The following is a 12,020-nucleotide window of genomic DNA, read 5'->3' on the forward strand; positions in this document are numbered from 1 at the left end:
TATTATAATTAATAATTATTAATAAACCGTGACATTGTGTGACCCTACTGCAGTTCTCCCGACATTCTAATATGAAAGAAAATTCCATGAAGACCAGATTACACTGTGCTGCTGTGGTGAAGTGGACAGGACCTTCACACCTAAACCTCTGGTCGGCTGGTTAGTAACATAATGAGGCTCAAACTGATGTGAAAAGCCTTCAGAAATATAAAGAAGCATTTTATACTGCCATCCCTTTCAGTTCCCACTTACTAGAGAGCTGGGACTCTTGTGTTTTCTGTGCGAGTGAAACAGACTTAAATAGAGTTGTACGGGAGACCGTGTCTGTATCTGGCCAGAGGAAGCTTGTTTAGCTGCAGTTGTAGAGCACTGGTCTGGTTCTGCTCTGGACACGAGGCCTCTCATATGGGCGTTTGTGCTTTCTCTGCATCTAATTTCTTTTCTGATCCAAACAAGCATGATCTGCACAGTCACAGCTGTTTCTTTAAGGGGAGAGGTTTGTTGAGACAGACTGGCCAGTTGTCCCAGGTTCGAGAGTATCCACAATCCTTCTGGTGCCTGTCACCAATAATCCTCTACTGCAAGCCCAATACACGAGAGCCTACTCCGTTCATGGAATCAGATGCAGAATGTGTTTCCATTTGAAAACGACTACAATTGGAAACCAGATAGAAGTATCCAAGTATCACAAGACAGACGCAGCTTTGCTACATTATTGTGTACGTTTTATTCCTCAAACTTTAAATACCAGATTCAGATCAGTAGTCAGAAACCTCATATCCTTTTTTAGACTGGCTTTCACGAGCTGTATCACAGACAATATCGTGAAGCCAGTTCTGTCCTTCAGAAGTGAGGAGTCACTCTTTCTCAGCTCCACACCTTATATTTCAATCACCTCACCCAGAGGCCCTTGTATTTCTACAGCCTTTACTTCTCGCCTCGCTGCTGCATTGATTTCACTTTCCTGCGATCTCACATTTATATCACTGATGGCCCTCTCAAGACCGCTGTTGAGAATATACTGAAAAGTCTCAGAAAGCATTCTCATATTTTTGCTTGGTGTTGAAGAAAATACTCAAATCTGTTCAGTTAGTGCCTGTTTGCCATTCTGGGTTTTACCTAGCTCCTTCATACACACACACACTGACCATCACATTAATTGAATTTCCACCACTTCAAAGGTAACGATTAAACATTAAATTCCACGACACTGGATTAGCTTGCGATCTTATTATCCTTTACCTCACCCTGTATTATTAATAAATATCAGTGCTCTTCAGATGCCTGAAATTGATATTCCAGTTCATGTCTCGCACTCTTCAGTAGTGTCACATTTCATGTAGGAGGCGCAGTGGCTAGCATTGCTAACCGTGTCACCCAGAGTAGGAAATGAGCTGTAAAATACGGTGAATGTATCTAAATATCACACAGATCATATCAGTACGCTGTAGATGAAAAATAATGTTCTTTGAAAGAAAATATATTAAAATGCGAGCCTACTTTAGATAGATGGGAAGGCTTTATAAATTGGATAAACAATTAAAATTATTTTACATATTTTGTAAAAAAAAAAGGTGAAATAGGTTAAAAAGGCAGAAATCTCAATGCTGCACTATTTGGCTAGGTCAATTGCCTACGCAGTTTTGTATGTGGTCTATTTTTACATGTTGCCTGCAGTAAAAATAAATAATAGGTTTATTCACACCTGAAGAAGGCTCCATGGCCGAAACGTTGTGTTCTCTTTCTTCTTTTTTTCAGCATGGAATAAACCCATTACTTGTTCCTTTGCAGCCTACGCATGCTGACGCAGCTACCCACCTAAACTACTACCGTAAAAATAAATAATGTGTATATATTATAGATAAGCATATACACAATGTCTTTATTTTTTCTCATAGACAATACCTTGGTCCAGGCTCCCGCAATGCTCAGCTCTAACACAGTTTCCAAAATGCCATTTTGACTGTCAATGTCTACTTAAATCAGGTACTCCTACATTTTGAATCCACTATTGAAAGCCGAGCTGTTGAGTGAGGTCCGTGAAGTTTTCCTCTTACTGGCAGCCGAAACGGTGAAACCCGCCACATCGTGCCGGGTTGAACAGTTGAACGTACTGTACTGTAGCTTCCCAGCTGCTCCTGTTCCCGAGATATAGTGCCGATTTAGTTTTCGGGCAATCACGTGACCATATATATATATAGCGCCTTTGACCGCTTGTCATCCCGTGCGGAAAGTTCAAGCACTCTTTTGCTGCTGCAAGGATAAGTATGTACAATTTTGTTTCTCTGTTTGCCCGGGAGCTGCGGTTGATTTTGCATTTAATACCCGCGTTCTCTGTGCGTTTGTGTGAACAGGAAAATTAAACTGGTCTCCAACATCACACCGTAATCTCAAGAGTTGCAGGTTTAGCTTTAGAATAGGAAGATTAGCAAACAATTGCAAGTTTTCAAAAGAGACTTTAGCACATCTTAACACTTTGTAGCCGTGTCAACATTTTTTTTAATCTGAAGAAGTAACGAGTTTCTTTTTGTGTCCGCTTTAAAATGTGCAAATCAAGGGACTTAAAAAAAAATCAGCCAGTCTTTCGAGCTACGTACAGTATTTAAAAATATTAGAATTAGCAACTTCTTGTAGTACATTTTTGTGTTATCTATTTTATGCGAAACAAATTCGGAAACGTGAAAAAGAACCAGGATTTGTTTTTTTAAGGGGCGCTGTGTACTAATTTGATCTACGTAGTTCATAACACACCTGCAAAACAACATTGGAAACTCTTGCTCTCACAAATGCAGACCTCGGAAGTATTTTCTTTTATTCGTACATGAAATTATTGAACATATATCTAGGTTTTTAAAACGTCATTATCCATATCTTTGTATTGAAGTGTTGATGAAGTAAACTTACTAAAACTTTAATTGAATATTTACGATTTGTTTTCAATTCAAAATACTTTATTCATCCTCAGGGATTCAGATCATCAATTGTAAAAGGTTAGAAATTAGCGTCAAAAAACAATCACAGAATTCCTGTCTTTTAAGTTTAGATCAAGCATTAAGAATTATATTGTTAGTGTTTGAAAGTCAATCTCATCTGTGATTACCGTACTGTACATCATTAATTGACACTTTTCACTGTATAATCTATTTACAATGTATAACAATATTGAATTTTAATGACTTTTTAAATTAATCTAAATAAATACCTAAATACCTGCCGCACACTGTTTCCACTAGTTCACTGCCAGACGACTGTTTTTCATAGACAACATTTTTACTACCTGCAGTCTTCTATGTATCTCATAGTATATTAAATAATAGCATTTCTAATATAATAAGGAGCGATGTAATGCCCCATTGATTGCAAAACTAGGTATTACATCCTCATTACTATTCTGTTTTCTATGCATACACCAGTTCACATTCTATTTATATGCATTGCTTTTCATTTTCACATTTTTAATCTGAAGGATTACATTTCTGTGTGAACCTTGCCGAACGAATGACCACTATCTTTCGTAAAATAAGAGATGTACGTGGCTGGTATTCTGCATCGCCGGCCTGGTGGCTCCGCGGGCTGAACCATCGGACACTTCTAAAGTTCAGAGAGCAGATCGACTCCCGGAGAGTCGTGTGAGTTGAAGTCGAGCCCCGAGCCTCCCCGTCAGTCTGAGACCTAATCCCCGGTCTGAGACCTGATCCCCGGGTGAAGCTCTCATGCTGTCGGGGTGAGTTTGTCGAAGTGGCTGTTCTCTACCACGCCGGCCGTTTTGGGGGGCTCCATTTTCGGGGCCTTCCAAAACAGGGAAAATGGGGGGTTTAAGTCCTTTATAAATGCATAGATCGGAATTCAATTCGAAAAAGCAGCCCCTTATACCACTGTGACACCTGCAGGATAGGTGTGGCACTAGCGGTGAGAGAGAGGTGCAGTCCTAACTAGGAGCGACAGGGGTCTCTCTCCAGCACATTTCTCTTGATTGGACCAGCTGGCCGCAAGCTAAACAGGTCGGGCGAACAGTTTCGTAGGAGAATGTCACTGAATTAGGTTGTCTGAAAATTCTTGGCCGTTATATACTTTATGTATGATTTGGTGAGTTCAAGTTTCTTTTTATCTTCAGTAGCGTGAGTGTTGAGCCCTTGTAACCGAGCGCACAGCTGTCATTCAGGAGCCGAGCCCGCCCCCAGAGTGACCTTCCTCAGCGGACACGCCCCGTCCACCTGTTCCACAGGTGCGCCCGGCAAGATGGCGGCGGGGAGAGCTTCTGCGGCGTGAGGTCCGTTTGCGTTTAATGTCGCATTTTCTTATTTTAAATACAAAAACTCAAATTTCACTTTGTGGAAGGCTTGATAAAATGTATTGCCCTTGCATCATTTGTTAATTGCATTTGTTTTTGTTTAATTTGTGTTTTAGGACGCCGAAATTAGTGTCCTGTCCGTTTGGGCGTGCTCTCGAAGTTTTAAAAGTCTGCATTCAGCGTTCTTATACTACCTTTCATGTAAGTATGTTTTGTAAGACAATGTCTGTTTCTTTTAACGAAAACCCTTCAAATATTTGCTTTCTCGAGTCAGTGGCTGTGAAATCTCCGCCTTTTGTCTTCGGGCTATAATAACGCTTTCCACTCCGAAATGATAAAATATTGTAAAGGTTTAATTGACTAATTCCTATGTTTTTTATTTCTCCAGGTGATAAAAGGATTTCAGGAACGGGGCTTCAGTTATGAAAAATTGTTTTTTCCAAGGTAAGTTCTATTCCTGCTTTGCACTACTATTTAAATAGTATATGAAAGACAATGCGTATTTCCAACATTTTAACACCAGAACGGGTTTATACTAACTATGAACTTATTTTTGTTTTGTTGTGTTTTTGTTGAATAGAAAAAGAAACGCTAAGGCACTGGTTCTTTTTTTATGATACTTTTATTCATTTATTGAATTCACTGTGTAAAGATGGATAATACCAACACATTTTTTCGATGGTTTTCAAAGCCGAGTTTATTCATATATTATACACGCTGTGTTACCTGGTCTTGTATTGACAAGTAGCATCGAATTTCAATGTGGCTGAACGTGTTTTCTAAGTAACGAAAAAGAAGAACTGAGATGTATTGGTGATTTCAATTTGTTCAATTTGTGTGTTTTTATACATCTTTATTCCCGCATTTAATTTAAACAGTTAATAGTCTTCAGAACGTCAAGTGAATCGATTCTGCAAGTCCGATATCCTGTTAACTTGATCCTTTTTCTTTTGCCTTAAGTTCTGCGGCTCCTGGTTCTCTGCGCTCCGACGATCTCCTTCCCAGCTCCACTCCAGCAACTCGACGACCGTTGGCCAAGTTCTTCTCGACAATGTGTGCTTTTTGTTACATTTGAGTTGTTACCAGTGGCTTGATCTGTAATGTCCTGATTCAGTGCTGTATTTTTTTCTTGACCTGCATGTTTTCTGTTGACTGCTGCGAATTCCGCAATAAAAACTCTCATTTCATTGTCTGCATTGTCCTGTATTTTTGAAGGTGTGAAGGGTCGTCTTGCGCGTGCGCCACGCACCGCAAGGCGACAACCCATCGCACTGACCTGGAAAAGTGCGAGGACGCCCGCCTTTTTAGATAGTCTGGGGGGGAATAGGGTCCCTAGGAGGGAGCGTGGGTCTAGCCCTGGGGGGAGGAGAAGGGAGGCTAGCTCTAGCCAAGCCCCCTCACTCCCAGCAGGAGGGGAAGGCAGGCTGGAGATGGCCTCGGCCCGAGAGAGAGGAGGCACCCAGGGCGGACTCAGCCTATCAGTCACAGCTTGCAACTGACAGCTTTCTAAGTCCACACCCCAGGAGACCTGCCTCTCTGCAGGGACCAAAGCCACCACCAACCTGCCATCCTCTCCTGCCGGGAGCGAGTGGGCCTGGCTAGAGCTGCGGTCAATCAGCCAGCCCCCGCCTACCCCTCTCCAATGAGGGGGGGTGGGCGAGGCTCGGCTTGATTGCTACCAGACCCCGAGAGAAACCCCAGATACTAAGTTTTTTGGCGGGAAAATCTGGACACGCTTAAAAAGGGGGTAGCTTTTGACCTTTTCAAGTCAAAAAGCGATAGGGGGTCCCCTTGCGGCCACAAACTGTAAGCAAAATCTCTCCGCCAAAAAACTCACCAACACCGGGGGTTTTCAGGGCCAAGGGATACAGAACTCTGCACAAGAAATCAAAGAACAAAATCAAGGTTCAATCAACAATTTATTGAGCGAAAATGGCATACAAAACAAAGCATTACAAGACGTCGGATGCACAGGCTTCAAAGTGGAAATAAACATGCATTTCAATTACAAAGGGTCAAAGCACGGCTACATTAACGCTAAATAGTGTTACAAGTCAACAGAGTAAGACAACAATTGCAAACAACTACAAGTTAAGATACAGAAACACACAGCACGTTACTGTTTCTCCAAGTAATCAGTCGAGGCAGCGACTGGAATTTCGTTTTGTTTCCTGCAAAACAGAAATCAGTATTAACTTTGTAACAAACAGAATCTTGAAATTAAGTTAGACCGAGCTTTTGTTTTTACTGACATGTTCAGAAGATGAAACAGTTTAAAAAGATTTACAGTTGGGATAAAGCGCTTAGCCTGGTGTAACAAATACCAGTTCAACAGGGTATTGAAGTAGTTTCATTTAAAGTCTGAATGCCGAAGACCCAAGACAGCTACAGTGTATCGATTAGAGACTAGCACATTCTAATATGTTTTTACGATTTTGATTAGCAAATTCTTTTCTGAAACAACTTTGTTAACACACGAAGAATTAATTCATAATTTTATAGGCTTAGTTGTTTTAATTGTTGTGATGCAATTTGGAAGCTAAAAATTTTAAACCAAAAAACCGAAAAGCTTTCGCAGTTTTAACAGAAAATTATTTCTATAAACAGCAGGCCTACAGTGTTGTCGGGTCAAAACCATTTCTGACCTGAAGAAATCTAGTATCGTCTCGGTTGTGTGTTTTTTTTACAACAACAATTTCCGGGAGATACATTATATACTGTACTTCAAAAATGAAGCGTATAAACGAATAAAAAGGTTTATACTTACATTGATAATTGCAGCAGCTAAACCAAGCATGTCCTGCCCGAAGACACCAAACTGGAAACACAAAAACACAAGTATTTAGACGATTGTTTAAAGATAATTTAAACCAAGGTTTCCTAGTAGCAAACGGCGTTTTCACCAGGGTAGATAACGCAGAAACCATTTCAAAGCGATACGTATAACGAAGTGAATAAAACATTTATACTTACTTGGATAATTACAGAAGCTGAGTCAAGCATGTCCCGCCCGAAGACACTAAACTGAAAACACAAAAAAGCAGAATTTAGAATTTTAAGACAATTGAAACCAATAAGTATTCGTTGCAAGTGAATTTTTAACCACGAATATGAGAGCAAACACAAAAAATACTCTGGAAAATAATGATTAAAAAAACTTTACAAATCTAGGTAAGCTATTTCAGTTTGGATAAATGCACACGCTTGATTTTGTGAACAAAGAGTTACAATAAAAATGTTACTTAGCTCCCAACGAAAATACGTGTTTTACTCCTTTCTTCTGCGTGGTTTAGACGGCGTAATTACACGAGTTTAATTTTATCTACATTAAAATGAAGGAAAAATGAAAAATAATCATAAAAGACGCGGAACAAACGCACTCAGCTCCGCTCTCTCCAGCAGAACCTGGCGCACAGGTGCGCGGGGCGTGGCTTGCGGGAGATGTAATTAGAGTGGGCGTGGCCACAGTCTGACGGTGCAGGTTGATTTTTTTCTTGGCTCCACATGAAAACTTGTCAAAGAAATCGAGCATGTTTACAGAAGCCCCCATGAGTTACAAATTCAAAATCCTTTTTCCAGTGGCCATCTAAGTAGATCACAGTGCATTAAATCATTATTAGTCTTTGAGAGCCACAGGAATGTGAATGAAGGGATTTAGCAATATGTAGGTGAGCTGTGGGGTCTGAAGTTCTTTGCAGAACGCTTACTGTTCCATAGCCTGATTTATCTCAGTGCTGTACTTGCTTTGCTTAGAGACCAAAGTAGGGAGATCTCATTGAATTAACAGAGCACAGGAGAAGAGGAAAGAGGATGAACATAAGCAAATGCTCATGACATATCAGTCCCTCATCCTTGAGTGTCAGTGAAACGGGTGGAGAGTATAGAGTCTCTCATCTGAAGCTGGCTGTAGGGGATTTGAGTTTCTCCTTTGTGATACATCGACTGAGAACACCATTCCAATCACAGCAGGCACTGAAAAGTGCTCTGATATAGGAAGACAAATCACAAATGTGGATATGTATAAGAAGTATATATAAACTATAATCAAGTCATTATCTTTCTCTGTTAATCTGTTTCTTAAGTATTTTGAGCTGTGCTGAAAGGTTTAGAAAGAACACACATCTAATAGTGTTCAAGGAAAATGTATTAAAGCAACATCGTAGTGTCCCTAGAAGGCTTCTGTAAGAATCTTGCATTTTGGCTCAAGCCCAGGCTGTGGTGCTTCTCTGAGCCAAGATGGCTTCTGAGCAGGCAGGGATCAGGAAGCAGGTGTGTGTTATTGGGCTGGACACACACGGACTTTTGGGATAGGTTCCTACAGAATTAGCCCAACCCCTGTAGTTAATGAAGAGGCTTATAAAAGTGAAGCCTGGGAAACAAAGGTTTAGATTGTGCTTTGATTTGGAGAGGAATATAAGATTTGTTTTAATTGTGAGTTGTATTTCCAATGTTCCTATGGCTTTAGAATAGTATGATGTCAATGGTTTGGAGATTCAACTAGAACACTGTTCTTGAAACCAGCTGACTATCTGTGAGACTTGATAAGCTTGAGTTGTGGTGTGGAAATGCAGTGAGTGCTGCTGCCCAGTAGGGAGAGCTACATGTGAGGAGATGTATGTATCGGCTCATGGGTAAGGCATGCTGGGGTGAGTAGAAGTTGTGGAGTAAATTGCCATTGAAGAATTTCTACTCAATGATGCTGAATGTAGATGTTTAGGGTCCTGCATGTGAAAACAAGCAGCCTGACCATATTGCTTAGTGTCTGTAGTCTAGTCTAGGGGTTAGTTGGCTGCTCCTCTATACTGCCTCTGGGGGTAGGATAGAGATTAGGGGTAGATTTTAAGTATAGTTGTAATCACAGGACTATGAAAGCCTCTGCACAATTGAAGCTTTATGGGTATTTATGATTCCTTGCCTTGATCCCTCTTAAATGCCGGATGCTTGGAAAATCCATCTGGTCTTGGCAGAACACTGTTGTGGGGAAAGATGTGATTCCACAAGAGCCCCTTCCAAAGGCCTATGTCTCCAGGTTCTTGAGGAAAGCTGTATACCAGGAGGAGCCCAGTGGGATACTGAAACCCAGCTTGACCCTGCTACACAGCCAGTGAGGAGAGATCTCTACACTGAGATCCCAGGTAGGACACGGCTGTACTTGCCTGTTGAAATAAGGAGCAATCAAAGGTATTCTAAACCTCCACTCCTTTTATGCTAGAGTGTACTTCCTTACAGCAGTATCTCCACTGGCCTTCCCACAGATCTGTCATGGACAATGCAGCTCACTGTGTAAGGTAAGGAGCTTGAGAGTCCAAAGTGTGACTGGCCTGGGTAGGAACGGTGTTGGTATGGAAGTGTTATTTGTAGATGGTGCTACAATGACCCAAGTCCTGTGTTTTTTTTTTTTTTGCCCTGCTAAAGTCCTCTGGGAAGAATGGAGACTGGCAACTGAAGCTCTCCAACAGGAATGTGCCATCCTCCACACTGCATCTGCAATGTAGAACCAAGATGTGTGGTTTGTATTTTTATCTTCTGACTTTGTCATGTCCTTGACCCTGATCTTCCAACACCTGTATAGTGTTTGTGCAATAAAGAGAAAGTGTCACTGAAAGTCTTCATATATGGCCAATAACTAATAACTCTGTTGTGGTACCAGTGGATAATCTCCCACCGAACGTCAGACCAATAAATCACTGAAGGACAGTCATTGGTTAACTATCTTCAGGGATAGCTTTGCTTGGGCAACAATGCCACCTGGAGGAAAACTACTGTATCTTAACATGTACATATGCAATTTCCCCTCATCATACTGGTCAAGGTGCTTTGGTTATGCAGATGTACACTCCTATTGACAGGACTAAGGGAGCACAGGCTGGTCAGTGCTGCTACAGCACAGTGACCAAGTGCTTAGCTGGCAGTTGGTGGGATTGGCCTGTTTCTATCGCAGTTGTGGCAGCTGCTGCAGGCTAGTTTTCTCCTTCAAAGGTGTGGAGTATCTTAACTGCTGTTTCTGAATTGTGCCTTTGAAGATGCCCTCACTCAGTGAGGGAAGCGCCTTACCTTGCAGGGTCTTGTCAAATTCTGAATGCATTACAACAAACATCAGTTGGAGAGTTAGTCCATCTGATTTAAATGATACTTTAACTTACTGAGCTCAAGATCCCCATAGGTGAGAGTCTCCTCTTATGCTAGAGCACATACAGTTTTGTTACTAAAGTGTAAGGAGAGTAGTACACCTATTACAGTAATTTATTAGATTAACTGCTGCCTGGGATATTCCAAAGTTGCCATTCTTCCTTCTACATTTTGGTTAACTACTTCACATGTGGCTGGGGGCAAGGATGTAAGTACTTAGGCATTTAACATTAATACAGAAGTCAGGGCACAAAGGTTGCATTAGTGTCACATGCAGACAGTTCTTGGAAATACCTAGACTGAGACCAGAGCTGTACCTTAACATTCCAATAACTAATCGATAAATCTTGATGGTTTTAATGTACTTTACATATTGGCTAGAATTGACTTCATCTGTCATGGAAATGCAGCTTTCCAAGGTGCGACATACCAGCCACTCTGCACCAACAGCCCCTCTACCAGCTAGAGAAGTCAGAAATTAAATGAAAGGGAAACTATCGCAGGCCCAGGGTGTTAGTCTAGACTGGAATTCAATAGTCTGGATTTGTTCTGAGTATGCTCAGACGTGCTCAATACGAAAGGTAGCAGAATCGTTGCTTGTTTTTTTTCCCTGCTTCGTGACTGAAGCCGTGAGAAGTTTTTCTTGGACAAAGCACAGAAACCAGAGACACGCTCTATTGGCAGGTGGGGGGGCTGGAGTACGTGTTTCCTATTGGTCAGTTATTCATATAGCGGAGAGCTGTTTCTATTGGTCAATAAGCTGAGGCGTATATTCATTCCTATTGGTCAGACGTACGGAACTGAGCAGCCAATCATATCGTTATTTAGGTAGCTGATGACTCGATGAAACGTTTAAAGTTTCTGAAACTATATAACTGGTAGGATTACATAATATATCCTATTTAAATTTAAGTAGGAGGTAACCTTCAACCCTATGAATAATTTTTACGTCTTCATAAATATTATTTGCATTATAATGACCACTGTCGAGTAAGAGTAGAGCTCTTAAGTGTCATATTTGAGAACAGAATCCACCTAAAACAAACATCATAGTGGATATAGACGTGTGTGTGTGTATATATATATTGGTTTCTCGTATGTATCATGTATGGGGTTTATTTTTATCGCTGTTTTTGTGAAAACTCCTCTTTCAGTTTAACTGCTAAAAGAGCCTTGAGCTGCGTTTTAGGGTGACCAAGAGATGCGGCCACCACAGTGTGAACATACTGTACAGCACATAGTTTTAACCGCGTAGGACTTGGTCTGTGTTGCTGTGCTCACAGACGTAGGTATCATATTAACTATTAACCACGCAATTGCAGTGAAAACTAAGTAAAAGTCCGTCATTTACAAGCTATGAAATTTTTAAAAGGAATACACTAATTTGGTTGCATTTTTACCATAGTATCATTATTAACTGACAAAAAAAAGTGTCAGCTATTACTTACTCTGGATCAATGCGGATTAAAAAGAAAATCACATAAAATAATTGAACAGACATCTATCGCAGACCTCCATCCTTCCTAGTTCCTAGTGCTTTAAAAATTGAACTGCCCCAGCGTTTTCTGACTGTTACAACCGGCCCAGACTGCTCCGTGTG

The 12,020-nt window shown here is 40.9% G+C and overlaps 1 protein-coding gene and 1 long non-coding RNA gene across 7 annotated transcripts in view; one reads left to right on the top strand and one right to left on the bottom strand.

The window, feature by feature from the left end:
- Positions 1-12,020, top strand: part of LOC107078950 (uncharacterized) — a 385,366-nt gene that overhangs the window by 58,258 nt on the left and 315,088 nt on the right. Inside the window, exon 2 of one of the 2 annotated variants that reach the window (XR_011182556.1) lies at positions 4,115-4,270. The exons of the other annotated variant lie outside the window; for it this stretch is intronic. This is a non-coding gene — a long non-coding RNA (uncharacterized lncRNA). The remainder of the gene's footprint in view (positions 1-4,114; positions 4,271-12,020) is intronic. 2 annotated transcript variants of the gene reach the window in all.
- slx4 (SLX4 structure-specific endonuclease subunit homolog (S. cerevisiae)) overlaps positions 6,192-12,020 on the bottom strand; it is a 36,549-nt gene continuing 30,720 nt past the window's right edge. For all 5 annotated transcript variants that reach the window (XR_001479907.2, XR_001479909.2, XR_001479908.2 and 2 more), the window contains 3 exons: positions 7,265-7,315; positions 7,059-7,109; positions 6,192-6,462 (listed from right to left, as the gene is read on the bottom strand). The gene's annotated coding sequence lies outside the window, so the exon portion shown is untranslated. The remainder of the gene's footprint in view (positions 6,463-7,058; positions 7,110-7,264; positions 7,316-12,020) is intronic.

Source organism: Lepisosteus oculatus, chromosome 19, assembly GCF_040954835.1.
Source record: "Lepisosteus oculatus isolate fLepOcu1 chromosome 19, fLepOcu1.hap2, whole genome shotgun sequence".
Classification (NCBI taxonomy): Eukaryota; Metazoa; Chordata; class Actinopteri; order Semionotiformes; family Lepisosteidae; genus Lepisosteus; species Lepisosteus oculatus.